At 38.4% G+C, this 15,685-nt stretch overlaps 1 pseudogene; it reads right to left on the bottom strand.

Annotated features, from left to right (window-relative positions):
* Positions 1-9,749: 9,749 nt before the first annotated feature.
* On the bottom strand, positions 9,750-11,532 carry LOC144997872 (CBL-interacting serine/threonine-protein kinase 6 pseudogene; annotated as a pseudogene).
* Between the last annotated feature and the right edge of the window lie 4,153 nt (positions 11,533-15,685).

The raw sequence follows: 15,685 nt of genomic DNA, 5'->3' as shown, positions 1-15,685 counted from the left end.
GACTTTTTGCAAAGTTCTCCAAGTGTGAGTTCTAGTTGCGTGAGGTGCAGTTTTTGGGACATCTTGTCAACTGAAAGGGTATTTTGCTCGATCCGGCCAAGGTCAAGGTCGTGATGCAGTGGGAGGTTCCAAGGTCTCCATCCGAGATTCGAAGTTTTCTTGGTTTGGCGGGTTATTATCAGATATTCATCCAGGATTTCTCCAAGATTGTTGTTCCATTGACTAGGCTGACCAAGAATTTGGTGAGATTTCGTTGGAGGCCTGAGCAGTAGACAAATTTTGAGACTATTAGGCAGCGAATGTGCGAGGCACCAATTCTGACCTTGCACGAGGGTGTTGATGATTTCATGGTCTATTGTGATGCTTCGATCATGGGTTTGGGTGAAAGTTTGGTGCAATGAGGTTGTGTGATTGCTTACGCTTCGAGGCAGCTGAAGGCTCATGAGGCGAATTACACGATGCATGATTTGGAGTTGGGGGTGGTGGTTTTCACCCTTAAGATTCGACGACATTACTTCAATGGGGTTCGTTGTACTATTTACATGGACCACAAGAGCCTGAGGTATTTGATGGATCAGTAGAATCTGAATGTAAGACAGTGTCGTTGGTTGGATGTGGTGAAGGAATATGATTGTGAGATCCTTTACCACCTAGGGACGACCAATGTGGTGGCTGATGCTCTCACCCGGAAGGCGGTCGCGGTTCCAATCAGGAAAATATGTTTGAGGATGAAAATGATTACTCTGTTACTGGAACAGATTCAGAAAGCTCGGGTCGATGATATGAAGTAGGAGCACCGAAATTGTGAGCGAATTGTAGGTCATGTGGCTTCCTTCGATTATGATTGTCGTGGATTGTTGACCCTGCATTAGAAGGTCTAGGTTCCTTATTGGGGCGATGTGCGCCAAGTTTATGACATCCCCATTTTCATGGCCAGACCTTGGACCCGCTCCCTATCTCACGTTGGACTCCCAATTATGACCTTCAAGTTACAATATTGATCCTTACTAGAGACTCCTTCTTCCTCTTAACAATCTTAGGATTACTACCATGGATCGATGTGTCGGATTGTAATGACCTAACATCGTATGTTGCAACGCTTAGACTCGAGTCTTTTAGAGTCAAATTTCCAGAACAAACTATACCTCCCTTCATGTTCTAATGTGATATAATCACATCTTAAAAGGTAGCATTCCTAGCTACAAGCAACTATCTTGATACCTCTACTGATCGCTTTGATTGCCTTTCACTTCAATCTTCTAGCTTAAGTCAGATACTACATATGACTTGGTTCTCTGAACCACATATCGTACTCATCGTATTCGGACTCAATTTGATATGACCACTAGGTTCAGAATAACAACAATCTTCCTAGTCATTACCGAAACGATGGTAACGACATGCTTGAATAAAACGGACTCAATTATTGGCTTCTTGGTAACCTTGTGACTTTCTCTGATCCAAGCGTGAGTCCTGTGCTTCCGTTAGTATATGCATCTACTACCTTTCACACCTACTCATACTCGTCCCAAGTACTATCTCGCAGTCCCCAAGTCCTAAAATCACGAAACAATTTAACACATACGAGTGTGTCCAAATAATCATAAAAAATTCCCTAGAATCTACTAAGACTTATTCCATGCGTATCTTCAATCATCAATTCTGCTTCAACTCGGTTGATGATGGAAATTCCAGATGATAGGAAAACTTTAGGAATTACACCAATCATTCTATCATCTCGCCAATCAAATGTGTACATTCAGATGTATCGTACTTCTCTAGACGTACTGCTATTTTATCATACATATTATAAAGGCAAGATACCTCTCTTATGATATCTTCCGATTGGTATCATTTACTATCGTAAGCCATCTCATTTCCTCTATTTTCTCAGTCTATCATGGTTCGCATCACTTCCTGAACTTCTGCCATTGTGATAGGTTTGGGTGAAAGCGCAACGACCGATGCATGACCAATCACATTCTTAGGCTCAGGTTGTTATCTTCCTCAGATATTTCCTAGTCTGTCTTCACCATGACGTTTTGTACACCCAAGCAGACGTTCGGTGTACCGAGGCGAGAATTTTAAGATAGGAAAGATTTTATTTATGATAGACGTATAGATCTCCTTGTCACACCGAAAAGTTATATGTCAGTTCTAATACCGTAATCAAACGTTTAGAAATCTGAACACATAAAATTTCTAGATCCGGTCGGCAACAGACCATAGATCCGAACAAATAATAACATATAAGGCATCTTTATAGCTATAACATAAAACATTTAGCACATAAAACATTTTAGGCATCGTTCCTAAAATAAACTAGTGCTTGTGTCTAAAATATAGTAGACACTCACCTCACAATCATCGCTTAGCATTCTAAGTTTAAGTCTAGAAATTTCCTACAAATTCCTAGTTCGCTTAAACTAATGCTCTGATACCAACTATGACATCCCCATTTTCATGGCCAGAAAAGACTGATTTTGTTTATGCTTTATAAAAATCAGAGTATCTCTTTTAATCAAAAGTTTGCGGAATTTGTTCCCAGTAAAACATGACAAATACGTTATCAGAGCATTTTCGAAGAAATGTATTTTTATTCCTTTTAAAACATTTGGGATGTCATCGTCAATACAGAAACATAAGAATAAAGAGAACTTACATTCATTTACACGAATGATCTATATCTCCTTAATCTCTCAGTGTAATGTAACTTCACATCGTCACCTGTGATACAAGTAAACTGAGTGGGTCGGGTTGGAAAACCTGGTGAGTACATAGGGTTTTCAACCCACAATAATACAATTATTATGTTTAATCATCAAACAATTAGCCCAGTTACCCATCCCCATTATCTTCTTTATTCCTAAGTACCTTCCCTAAGGATTTATCCTAAGGGTCGTCTCCTACATCATATTTACCTCGCATCTCCTTACATCGTATTTCCTTATATGTTTGTTTCTAAGGACTCTCCCTAAGGATCATCGTCTACATCGCATAGATAGTATAGACTCGGTGATTACTCCCTTAATACGTGCCCAACAAGGGTTAGGGTATCATCGCATGAATACGTAGTTACAACATCGCCTAAACTCGTAATTCATAGTTAGGGGTCAGAGTATCATTGCATGAATACGTAGTTACAACATTGCCTGAACTCGTAATTCATCACCTACATGTTATGAGCCTGTTGGTGTTTCCATGGGGTTGTCTATAATAGTCCGTGGTCGCCATCTATACTCTGGTAGATGACTACATCTCCAAATTACCGGACAAGGTTATAGTATCTTTCATCCTACATCACCGATTCATCATCACCTATCTATCCTCACCTAATTATCATCGCTTATCTCTCATCATTTTATTTCATCACACTTCAACTATTTCATTTACCCATGTTTTATCCCAACATATTTTTAGATATAAAATAAATATATAGTTTAAATCATTTAAAACATGTATAAAATCATTCATCCAACATAGCCAGCAAGTATCCAGATAATATGCACACACGACACATAATTTATATAAAATACTTCATATCTATGTGTAAGATGAAAGTAACTATGCACTCACAGCACGTAATTTATATTAAATACTTCATATCTATGTGTAAGATGAAAGTAACTATGCACTCACAGCACGTAATTTATATTAAATACTTCATATCTATGTGTAAGATGAAAGGGATCATGCACTCACAACACGTAATATATATATATATATATATATATATATATATATATATATATATATATATATAAATACTTCATATCTATGTGTAAAATGAAAGTAAATATGCACTCACTTGATTAGGTGGTGAATGCAAACTCAGACAGCGCTTCGTTATCTCAAAACAATTCTCCTCGACAAAACCTAGTATCAATATCACTAGGATTTAGTTTTTTTTAACGTTAACCGCGACTAATTAAAAGTTTAGCTATTATTACTATTATATAAGCATTAAATAACACTCAATATAACTCGTAATAATAGCCAAAATAATTATTTTAAGGTCCTAATAATGTTACTATAATTAAATAAAAGTTATATTAAATATAGTATAGGCGTAGCTCACTTACAACGGATTTTTAAAAACCGGGCTTCGCTGGAGCAACGTTTCTGAGCCGAAAGCTTTTCTTCTCGGAGCCGTCGGGTGCTCTGGGGCTTTCTTCTCGTGCTAAGGAGGTTCCCTAGACTTGGGAAGGGTTTAGGGAGGTTAGAGAGAAGTTAGAGAAAGAAAGAAAGGCTTATGGTGTGAAGAAATTATAAAGAGTTCATCTCTTACTTATAGGAATTTTATAGTAAAGTAGTCTCCAAGCTTCGTCTGTATCTTTCGCGTACGAACTCCGTTTTCTACGTTCTTTATATCCACACATTGGTATTTACGAGTACTATAACTTTCATTTAGACCCCATTGGCTAATTTTCCTTCTATCTCAGATTTACAAAAACTGTATCGAATTCGCCGCGCTCGAAAAGTAGAGACTAAGCTTCGTCCATAACTTTCGCATACGATCTCCATTTTTGTCGATATTTATATCCACACATTGGTATTTATGATTACTACAACTTTCATTTAGACCTCGTTGGCTAATTCTCATTCTATCTCGGATTTACAAAACTGTATCGAATTTGCGGCGCTCGAAAAGTAGAGACTAAGCTTCGTCCTTAACTATCGAATATGAGCTTCGTTTTTGACGTTATTTACATCCACGCATAGGTAAAAATAAAATCTGCAACTTTTCTTTTTTACTTCGTCGGCTAATTCTCGGCTGGTCTTAAATTTAACAGTAGGAGGTGATTACACTGTTAAATGTCCGCGTAAAATTCATAACTTTTACATACGGACTCTGTTTTCGTCTGTATTTTTGTTGTTGAGTTCCTATTAATGAGATATTAAACTCTCATTTAGGCCGTGTAAGCCAAAAACCGCTCAAACTAAAATTCGAATTTCGGGCCATGCACCGCTATACCAAATCTTAGAAAAATCATAACTTCCTCATATGAAGTCAGATTTGGGCGTTCTTTTTATGGACACTCTCGGTTTAACATTTCTACGACTTTTGTTTAGATCTCTAAGGCTAAAATTCGCTCTATCATAAATTCACTATTTACACTTCCCGGTGTCGTGCCGGTTCCGTCGCGAAACTTCGACGGGTCATAACTTCTTCGTTATAACTCGGATTTCGACGCTCTTTATATGTACGGAAACCTTGTAAAATATACTACAACCTGGTTAAGATTATTTATTCTAAATAATATTTTGCCGAAAAGTCATTTTCGACCCCTGTTATCTCTAAATTCACTAGCCCGGATCTACGGGCGTTAGAAAGTTCTAATGGAGAAGGATTGCAAGTTGAGATTCTCATTCATCCTGGGGCGATAAAGATGTATAGGGATCTTCACCCTGATTATTGGTGGCCTTTCATGAAGCGGGATATAGCGTGGTTTGTGGAGCACTGCTTGACTTGTAGGAAATATGACGACATCATGATGGATTTTATCACAAAACTCCCTAGGACAACGCGCAGAGTGGATCCTATTTGGGTTATTGTGGATTGATTGACTAAGAGCCCACATTTTATCCCGATCCAGGAGAGTATTTCTGCAGAGAAGCTAGTCGAGATTTATGTCACGGAGGTGGTAGCATGTCATGGGGTGCCGGTATCAGTAGTTTCAGACCAATATGTTCACTTTACTTCTAGATTTTGGAACCAGTTTCATGACGAGATGGGCACTCGTCTCCATTTTAGTACAACTTTCCAACCGCAGACCGATGGGTAGAGCGAGTGGACGATTCAGACTCTTGAGGACATGCTGCATGTGTACGTATTAGATTTTGGTGGGAATTGGGATACGTATCTTTTGTTAGCTGAATTTTCATATAACAACAGCTATCATGCTAGCATTGATCGACCTCCTCTTAAGATGCCCTACGGGAGGAAATGTCGGACCCCGATTTGTTGGGGCGAGGCCGGTTAGCAAGTCATGTGGAGTATCGAGGTGGTGCTCAATATCACTAAGATGATCCAACAATTTCGAAGCAGACTTCGGATAGCTCAAAGTCGGTAGAAAAGTTATTCCGACAAGTGTCAGTTAGATTTGGAGTTCCAACTGGGTGATATGGTTCTTCTGAAGGTTTCACCTTGGAAAGGTGTCATTTGGCTCAGGAAGTGGGGCAAGTTAGGTCCCACATGTATTGGTCCTTTCAGGGTTTTGGCTCGAGTGGGCCGAGTTGCATATCGTCTAGATCTTCCAATCGAGCTCATCCAGATTCATAGCACTTTCCATGTCTCTCAGCTGAGGAAGTGTTTGGTGGACAATTATGCAGATGTACCCTTGGAGGATATTTAGGTGGATGATCGCCATAACTATGTCAAGAGACCGGTGACAATATTAGACCGGGAGACGAAAACCTTGAGGAACACGGTGGTGGAGCTTGTGAAGGTGTAGTGGCTGCATCACAAGGGTTTGGAGTGGACTTGGGAGCCCAAGGAAGAAATGAGGGAGCACTCTCTAGGATTGTTCGAGGAGGCGGACTTCAAGGACGAAGTCTGAGTCAAGTGGGGGAGAATTGTAACGTTTGGTTCCTAGTATGTATTTAATCTTCCAAATTATTAAATTTTATGGATCAAATCGACGAGTTGGTAGCCCCACCTCGTCATGTTTAAATGTTATGGACCATGTGTTTTAAGTGACCAACTCGACGAGTTGGGCTGCCTCAACTCAACGAGTTGGCTGGAAGAAATGAAACCCTAATTTCGGGTTTTTGCATCCGATTTAAGCAACGTTAGCCCCATAAGTTGGCCTCATTTCCAACCTCTACTGTCCTAAACCTTAACATAAAAAATCTAAAGTATTTTTGAGTGACAGTGAGCCATTTTTTTAGTGTGTTTTGTGTGTTTGAAGCCATTGGAAGAAAAAGGAGCTTAGAGATTTAAGAAGGAGTTGCTATATCCAAAATCCTTGCTTCATTTTTGACATCTTTCTGGTAAAAAGTATCAACCTTGCTTTGTGGTTACTTAGATATTCATCTTAGTGTTCTTTTGCTTGTTTTTATCCAAATGATGTGTTCATTGGGAGTTGGACGTCCCATTTGGATAAATCCTTTCAGATCCTGGGTCTTAAGGAGCTTTCATGGCATAAATGTGCCAACTTTATGGCCCCAAGAGCTCTATGCACCTTTTATGCCCTTGTTTTGGCCTCTTAAGCTTTATTTGGCCATGCATGTGAGTAAAGTTGAAGACTTTACGTGACCCTTTAGCCTTTAAGGTCCAGATCTGTGTTCATAAGCTCTATCTTGAAGATATGGTGGTTTTTGGATTAAGACATAAGCCTTTTAGGATTAGGGTTTGAGCTTAATGCCTTTGGGTGGTTCTTAATGGGTAAAGTTGAAAACTTTACCCTTCTAGACGTATTATCGGCCTAGATATGGAAGATAGGGCTTCGGTTTGAAGAATAGTGGCTTAATGCATTAAGTGGGTTGGCTGATCGAAGAACTCGACGAGTTCTTCAGGGAACTCGACGAGTTGGGTTGGGTTTGTCCCGATTCTGTTGACCAAGGGAGGGACTCGACATATTAAAGGGAAACACGGCGAGTTGGATCGAAATATTGCGATTCTGTGCTTGATGGAAACTCAATGAGTTGTGGGATAACTCGACGAGTTTAGTCAACTCGGAGCGTTGACTTTGACTTTGACTTTGGCCAAGTTTGTCCTTTTATGGACTTTGAAGTATTGACTGGTATCTACGAAATTCTTTCTTTCTGGGGGTTGAGTAGAGTTGTTTCCGGGGCCGGAGATTTATCCAGTTATCTTTCAGCATTCGAAGGCACCAAGGTCGGCCCATGTTTATCTTATGTTTATAGAATGCTAGTTGTCTTCATGACTCTTGCATGTACTTATGTTTTATTCTAGTGGACTAAGGTCTGATGTCGGGCGGAGCCCGATAATTATCTGTATGCTATGTATATCATATGTGTATGTGTTTATATGCTCTCCGTGCTCAGCTTGATGATCGGGTGGGGCCTACTATATGTTTACTGTATGTTTGGTATGTGGTATTTTGGTGGAACTCACTAGGCTTTGTGCTTACAGTTTTCACTTTATGTTTCAGGTACTTCTGGTTCCAGAGGGAAGAGCTCGGGATGACTGCATCACATATACCATTGAATTCTACACTCGTTTTACTCTGATTTTATGCCAATTAATACATTGGTTTTTATTTGAGATGTTTGGATGTTACTGGAATCACTATTTTATCTAAAATATTAAATCGAAAAATTTTTGGGATCATATTTTTGGATGTTTCACCACTCCTAGCAGTCGTAATGTTGTTCTAGTTTTTAGAGTTTATGCCACAAAAACCGCTATATATACAATCTTGTTCTGTTTTAGCCCTAATTTTATTTTTTGTTCCTTGTTTACCATTATATTTTAGAAAACGTTTCATTTTTAGATCATTGGCCGGCCACCAACAGGTCATGATAACGTGTCGGTTTCACATTTTTCTTAGTTTGCATTTAGTCCCAAAAATTACATATGAGTTTGCATTTAGCTCCAATAATTTAGTATGAGTTTGCATTTAACCCAACATTCTTTTGTTCTCCATTTAGCATTATTTTTTTAGAAAAAAAATCATTTTAGTTATTGGCTAGTCATGAATATGTATTTTAAAACGTAATATCTTAAAACGAAAAAAAGGAAAAGACGAAGGCAAGAGTTGAAACTGCAAGGGACGATATGTGTTATCTACTAATGACACTTTTTTTGTTTTATCAGTGTTTGTTGTATTTAATATACACATGTATTTTAAAATGAAGGAAAAATGCGAGACATTAATAAACAATGTGACATGTTTGTTGTATTTAATGTACACATGTATTTTAAAATGAAGGAAAAAGGCGAGACATCTAATAAACAGTGTGGCATGTTTGTTGTATTTAATATACACATGTATTTTAAAATGAAGGAAAAATATCGAGTGTAAGTTTTGAGTCTGTCACATCTAATAAACAATATGACATGTTAATATTTAAACAAATCAAAATTGTTAATTCATTTGTAACTCATCTAATAAACTTCTGGCTTCAAGATTAACATGTCATATCGTTTATTAGATATCTTGGACTTGAGATTTATACTATGTCTTTTTCTTTCATTTTAAAATAAATGTATACATTAAATACAACAAACATTGATAATACAAAAAAAAGACATTGACTTACTACATTAACAACAACAAACACTCATAATATAAAAATGAGAATCATTGGCTTACTGGTTAATACGCACTGCTCACAAGGAGAAGTCGAAGTTTCGACTCTTGCCTTCGTTTTTTCTTTTCCATTTTAAGTTATTTCGTTTTAAAATATCTATTCGTGATTGACTAGTGGCTAAAATGAAAATTTTTCTAAAAAATAATTGCAAACGAGGAACAACAAAAAATATTGGGCTAAATGCAATTGGAGCTAAATGTAAACTAATACATAACTATTGATGGCTAAATGTAAACTATAAAGCTAGGAAACCAATGTTTTCATGATCTATTGGTGACTGATCAAAAACCGTAAATAAAACGTTTTTTAAAATATAATAAAAATAAGGTAAAAAATAAATAAAATACATTTTTATTATATAATAAACCGTTTGATTTTCGGTCAATTGCATGTAGTTTAGGCATAAAATAGACCGTTTGATTTTCGGTCAATTGCCTATTATACATTTTTATTATATAATAGGCATAAAATAAGAGTACGAACATGATATTGATATTTGTTTTTTTTTTTTTCACAAAAGATATAAAAATACATTGCAAAGCCAAAATATCCAACCCTTACCACTACTCAACAAAAAAGACATGCTGAACAAATTCACTACCACAATAATTTCATGATCCAATATAATAATATGGAAACCACGAAAAAGGTACTAATAATGGAAACTAATTTACAAATATAATTATCCCGGAGTTTGTTTATCGGTCGACGATGTCCAGACGATGTCCTTAAGCGCCGGCCGGAGCTCTTTACTGCAGAACTGGTTGTACTCCAGGGTGTCGCCGCTTGATTTCTTCACCTCCACCACAAACAACGACGGCGCCACGGCCCAGATATCGGCGGCTATTCCTAACTTCCCTTTTCTTCCTATCTCATTGCCCTGTAGTCTCAAACTGCTATCGTCTCCGCTCTTCTTCACGCTGAATTTCACCTTCTTAGCCATCTCTTCAAGCTTCGACACCACCACCTCCGCCGGCTTCGTCGTCGCGAACCTGATCTCTTGTTTCTCCTCTCTTTTCTTCTCCTCGAATAATGGAGACAGATCAAAACCTTCCGATAATGAAATTATGTGAAACGCATTCAACGTCTCCGTTTCCTTGCCTTTCAGATTTCCGACGTCGTCTTCGCAGATAAATTTGGGTTTTTTCGGAGCTGCCTTTTTGAACCATGGCGAATCCATGATTTTGGATATTGTGCATCGACAATCCGGATTCGGATCGAGCAATTTCGTGATGAGGCGGCGTGCGTCGGATGAGAACCACGGCGGACACCTAAAATCACCTCGGTAAATTTTCCGATACATCGCGACGACGTTTTCTTCCTGGAAAGGTAAGAATCCGGCGAGAAGGACGTAGAGGATGACTCCACAAGACCAGATATCGGCTTTGGCGCCGTCGTATCCTTTTTTGCCGATAACTTCCGGTGCGACGTAAGCTGGAGTACCACATGTTGTATGCAACAGTCCATCCTGATGAAGATGATCGGAAAAAGCACTAAGCCCGAAATCCGTTACCTTCAAATTGCCGTCCTCGTCTAATAGCAGATTTTCCGGCTTCAGATCTCGATGGTATACGCCACGACTGTGACAGAAATCGACGGCAGAAATAAGTTGCTGAAAATAACTCCTTGCAACGTCCTCCCGGAGCCTCCCTTTCTCGATCTTCGAAAACAATTCTCCGCCTCTAACAAGCTCCATGGCAAAATAAATTTTAGATTTACTGGCCATGACCTCGTGAAGCTCGACGATGTTCGGATGGCGTACCATCTTCATCACCGAAATCTCTCGCTTAATTTGATCCATCATGCCGGCCTTTATCACCTTCTCCTTCCCAACAACTTTCATTGCCATGTTCCTCCCGGTCTTCAGGTTTCGCGCGTGGTACACCTTCGCAAATGTTCCGTGCCCTAATTGACGTCTTAGTTCGTACTTCCCGTGCAATACACCGTTGTTCCCGTCCTCCGACATCACTTCTGCAGATGTAGAATTCAATAAGCTCCAAAATCAACACAACAATCACCGAATCGCAAAAAGTTCACCCGTCTTCAACGTGTTTCCGGTGGCAATTTCTGCCTCCGATGGGTTTGTTCACCCTCCCACCGTTAGACAGCCGCTCTTCTCCTCTCATCTCTCTGCATTCCCTAACCGGAATCAATATCTCGAAACGAATTTTGAGAATTTTGTTGGTTTGTTTGGGATGGAAATATACCGGCGAACTTTCAGGCGCCTGATTTCTTTTCAAAACGATGGTTGGAACCTTTATATAGCCGGTTTTCATAGAGGTGAACTACACGTTTGTCCGTTAGATTTAGGGGATGTGGATCCAACGGCTGCATCACAGTAAGTGACACACGATGGCACACAAAAACAAATTTGAGGTGCATTATTTTCATTTCTAATTTAATCTGGTTATACAAATACAAAAATAAAATATAGGAATTAACTTTTTCCTAAATTTAATATATTTATAAGTTGAAAAAGAAAACCCTAATACTTTATCTAAACTTTTTTTTTTTTTTTGCTAAAAATTGACAAAATATAAGAAATCTTCAAAGGTAAGCATCAATTTTGGTAGGTCATTTGTGAAATCCTCAAAATGACATTGTTTTAAGTAAAATTGTTAAGATTGTGATTTTATTTAGGATTTTTTGTTTATACAATATAGTATTTATAAAATCGGATCAGAATAATAAGATCATATTAAAAATTACATAGATATAAGTGTAAAATTCTTTTCCAAAGAAGATATAAATTTAAAACATAAAAATGCAATGCCATAACAGTTGCTTGTAAGATTAGATTGAGATTTTAGAATCTTATAAAATTTTGCCTTTGGCATTTAGTTACATTTTGTTTTTTGGAAAAAAAAAATCTCTACCTTTTATTGTTGCGTGACGCAGCATACGCGCAACATTTTCATCTCGCAGATATTTCTTTTTCAGAAATCTTCGGATTAAAAAACCTTTGGCGTGTTCTTCTTGGCGCAACATTTGTTCTGCCTCTTCCTATCTCTTCCAACCTCTTCTTCTTCTTTTTTTCTTGCTAAAATATTGATTATATATATTTGAAATCTTATTTTATTTTATTTTTTTCGTTTTTTTTTTTTTTTTGTTTATTCTTGTTGCAATTTTTTTTTGTATTGAATAATAATAACTTGTTGATGAAATATCATTATTTTTTGTTAAAATATCATTATTTATGCTGAAATATCATAAATTTTTGCCAACATGTTATACATTATTAAATTATCGGTATTAAAAAACTATTTTCAGATTATAAAATCAGTTTATTTTAATTTTTTAATATCTGCAAAAGCATGCATATGTTAAAAAAACAAACACGCTTCTTATTACAGTCTGCAGCCGTTTGGACCACTGCAGAGGGTTGCAGAGGTGGTCCACAGACTTTATAATTTTTGCTTCAAAAAAACAAACGACACCTTATAGTTCAAATATATGAAAAAGAAATAGAGGTAAATGGGTAATGACTAAATTCTTATTTTGATTAAATGTTAGGATTGGATGCGGATTGGAATCTCAAGAAAATATGATTTTATGCTAAACTCAATCATAATACAATCAAATTCGTTTTTCAAAGATAGGATCGTAGGATCATAAGATTCTACAATGATATCAGAATATTGATAACTTTGGTTTTTAAGCATTTATATTGGGATCCATCTATTTTATAAGACCTATACGAAATATCCTACAAAGTAGGTTAGAAATGGAATTGCAAAATGGACCTACAAAATAGGTTAGAATGGATATGCGGAATGAGCCTAAACATTTTTATAAAATTTAAAAAAAAAAAAAAAAAGAACTCTTTCCCCTAATTCAAATTTTTTTTTTTAAATTTCCATCAAATAAAAGTTATTAAATCTCCACAAAATATTGTCATTGAAAAAAAACCAATGACATTTAATATTTTATTGAAAAATCCAACAAAAATTATAAAAATTCTTGCACCTAACTTTATTTTTCTATAAGCTTGTAATTAACCATGTCATTACTTTATCACTTGTTATTTTATTAAATGTCTCATCAAATATCCTATGCAACTATTTAATACATACATTAAAACCATGATATGTTTCAAACTAAGGTCGTCTGGTGTACACTACACGAACTGGCTCGTGGTCTACGTGGCCAAGGAAAACGCCCGTGCACACTACCCCTGACCATTCGTGGTCGGGCGTGTTCGTGATGCGTCATGATGCAGACGACGAACAACAACTGAGGCGTCTTTCTCTCTCATGCACCATTCTACTACTTCTTCCTCTCTCTATTCGTTCTTTTCTTCTTCATCGTGGAGAGTACTCCATGTGTAGCACCTGGTTCCTGGTACGTGAGTACTTTGTGTTTTTGGCCGTGGACTCGGCGAGTTGGAGGCCCGACTCGCCGAGTAGAGACGAGACTTTGGGGCGCGGTTAAGATGGCGACTCGGCGAGTCTGCGTTGTCTGATGAAACCCTAATTTCCAAGGGTTTGCACCCTACTTAAACAACCATTTGCGCCCCAACTCCGCCCCATTCACCCCCATAAGCTCTCCATACGTTCTATCTCTTGTTCTTGTGAGTTTGAGGCATTTTAGTGTGTGTTCTTGAAGATTTTGAGAAAGAAGTGGAGTAGATCAAGGGGAAGGGAAGGAAGCCAAGCATCTTAGTGTTCTCTCAGTGATTTCTTTGAGGTAAAACTCGTTTTCCCCCTGTCTCTATGCTTATAACTCCACTAAAGTCTTCCTTGAGCCCTTCCCCAAGCTTGTCTGTGCATCATATTTCGTAATAAGTTGATTGGCCTCTAGATCTAGGCATGGTTGAGCTCTAGGAGCTCAGATCTACTACCTTTATGGACCCATATTGCATGAAGACCTTAGATCTACTCTTTTGGTGCATTTTGAACCCTAAAACCCTCATGGATGAATATCTACACGTAAAGTTGGAAACTTTACGTGTTATTCATGCTCTAGGAAACCAGATCTATGAATGGAATGGACTAGATTTGAGCAAAATCGTGTATATGGCTCTTGCATGAAGCAGACTCGGCGAGTCGCTCATCTGACTCGGCGAGTCTAGTCGCGAGTCTTCGAGATTGTCCCCTTTTAGCTGTGTCGAGTTGTGTAGTGAGTCCAGGGTGGACTCGGTGAGTTGGAAGCCAAAACTCACCTATAACGGAACTCGACGAGTCGATGCCCAGACTCGGCAAGTTCAAGGCAATCTCCTTAGATCAAGAACAGACTCGGCGAGTCACAGTATAAATTGTTCATCGGATGAAGATGAACTCGGCGAGTAGGATGAAGGACTTGAACATCAGTTTGGAAGGAGAACTCGTCGAGTCAACGCCTAACTCGACGAGTAGAAACAGAATCCAAGTCAGTTGTTTAAACATGGACTCGGCGAGTTGGCGAGCCAACTCGGCGAGTCGGGTCAACTGGAAGTTGACTCTGACTTTGACTTAGGGCATGATTAGGGTAAAATGGTCATTTTACCCAAAGGACAGTTAGCAGTTTTTGACTAAGTGTTTGGTGGGAATTACAGCCGGAGGATTTCCGGAGCAGCAGGAGCAGCAGACAAACTATTCCCACACAGATCAGCAGCTACTCTGAGGTGAGTTGCCTTCTAGTAGCAGTGGATCTAAGGCTACAATGTCGGCCCACCAGTAGGAGATGTATGATAGATGATTGTCTTTGTGATATCATCTAGGTTTGCTACTACTTGATATGTTATATGCTAGCATGATATGTTGTATGTGATAGTAGTAGAGTTCGGTTGTTAGGACCGAAGGGTAGTCAGACACCCCAAATATGTCCGATATTATGTTTGTGTTATGATATATGTGATGGTAGTAGTAGGGGTGAAACAGTCCCCGAGGTTCGGTTGTTAGGACCGAAGGGTAGTCAGCACCCCAGAATAGCTAGACATGGGTAGGTCAGCGCCCTAGAATGGATTGACACGGGTAGGACGGCACCCCAGAATGGCCACACGGGTAGTCAGCACCCCAGAATGGCCGTACCGGGTAGTCAAGCACCCTAGAATAGCCTGGCAGTATGTATGTTATGTATTGTATGGTATGTGGTACGATGGGGGAACTCACTAAGCTTTGTGCTTACAGTTTACAATTTTGGTTTCAGGTACCTCTTCATCGAAGGGGAAGGAGCTGGCACGGTAGCGGCACATCATGCACACACATTGGTTTCCGCATCTATTAGATTTCTCTGGGATTTATACTCTGATATTTCGATTGGTTGTATGATTTGGCTTTTAGACATGGTTTACGTTGTGATGTAGTTCGATCAAACAATGTTTTTAAATATTAACATTTTCTAAAGTAATGTTTTAAAAACGAAATTTTTGGACGTGAAAATTAGGTCGTTACACCATGGAAGAGTGGTGACTCATGGTGACCATTCT

This window comes from Lactuca saligna, chromosome 5 (assembly GCF_052625555.1).
Source record: "Lactuca saligna cultivar CGN05327 chromosome 5, ASM5262555v1, whole genome shotgun sequence".
Lineage (NCBI taxonomy): Eukaryota > Viridiplantae > Streptophyta > Magnoliopsida > Asterales > Asteraceae > Lactuca > Lactuca saligna.
This window is presented reverse-complemented; position numbering and strand designations above follow the sequence as displayed.